General features: G+C 35.4%; 1 long non-coding RNA gene across 1 annotated transcript; it reads right to left on the bottom strand.

Moving 5' to 3' along the window:
- Window positions 1-278: 278 nt before the first annotated feature.
- On the bottom strand, window positions 279-1035 carry LOC141638401 (uncharacterized). The gene is made up of 3 exons (XR_012542081.1): window positions 995-1035; window positions 407-504; window positions 279-323 (listed from the first exon to the last, which is right to left on the bottom strand). It is a non-coding gene; the product is annotated as an uncharacterized LOC141638401 (long non-coding RNA).
- Between the last annotated feature and the right edge of the window lie 285 nt (window positions 1036-1320).

Consider the following 1320-nt stretch of genomic DNA (forward strand, 5'->3'; position numbering starts at 1 on the left):
TCTTACCTTTTGTTGCTGGTAGAGTTGTATGGTCGGATAGTCTACCGCCGACTGTGAACAATGCTGTTTTATTTGATTCGTTATCTATGCAGTAAAGCCTTCGGGCTTTCCCTTTCAAAAAAAAATCAAATGGTAAAATGAGATAATATCTATGAGGTGTGGTTAATACAATTCATGAGTATTTAAGTTTATCATCAAAAGTATCATTCTGTTTTTCTTAGGAAGGATTCTATGAAAAACGAAATTATCTATATTACCTCCATAGTCCTTGTACTCTTCATCAACATAGGCATCCGGAAGAACGAAAAGAACACCCGGCAAACCTACATGAAAACCAACTTCCAGATGAATAAATGCATACGGAGTAGTATATAACTAAACAAGCCAACATAGAAAGCCACATTACCTTCCATCTTTTTTGCAGTCTCTTCATCAACTTCACAACCGAACCCAAAGTATCTCTCACAGGAGACATTGTAAATCTTCTTAATCGCCTCTTCCTTACTGATTCATTCATATACACAATGTAATCAATCATATTGAAATTTATAAAGCAATTTTAAAAAACATATTGTCGTAGACTCGTATGTCGCTAAATAACAAAAACTGCAATGGACAGACGAGAAAGCGAACATCCACAGATGAATTCAAGGAAACTTGTATTGCATTAAGGTAAATAAGGACTAAAGGAGACAAAAAAAAAGTGATAATTTTAACTGAAAATTTCAAATTTTCAAGCCCACCTAATTTCGTCAAGGCCTAATACATTCCCATGATGTCCATAGCCGATTCGCCTCAACTTCAAAAATAAAATAAAACATCAAGAATGTATATAATCCCTACATTCCAATCATATGTTTATCTATCTATTCTTCATTGGCGGTATTTTAGTCAAAGGCGAATAAATGATTACGACGAAGGGGTAGAAACCCTAAAATTAATCAATCAAACCAACTCCATAAAAGTAACTATCTACATTAAAATGAGTAATAACCTGCCAACAACTTTGGAAAGGGTTTGAATATAAGCATCAATATACCTCGTGTGGGTGCAAACGGCTCCGTTCGTTCTCCCTTCCAAAGGACAATTAAGGTAGCGGACTTGATGCAACGCATATGATGTTGATCATTCAAGTAGGTAACCCCATATCACGTAAAGAAAACTCAATAAACGGCCACTCAAGTTTATCATACGCTTTCTCAAGGCCTAATTTAAGCGCCATTATTCTAGTCTTTCCTTTCCGACTTTGCATGGAATGCAAAGCTTCTTGGACAATAATAATGTTATCAGAAATTTGACGTCGTGGGACAAAACTACTTT

The sequence above is a fragment of the Silene latifolia genome, unplaced genomic scaffold, assembly GCF_048544455.1.
Source record: "Silene latifolia isolate original U9 population unplaced genomic scaffold, ASM4854445v1 scaffold_20.1, whole genome shotgun sequence".
Lineage (NCBI taxonomy): Eukaryota > Viridiplantae > Streptophyta > Magnoliopsida > Caryophyllales > Caryophyllaceae > Silene > Silene latifolia.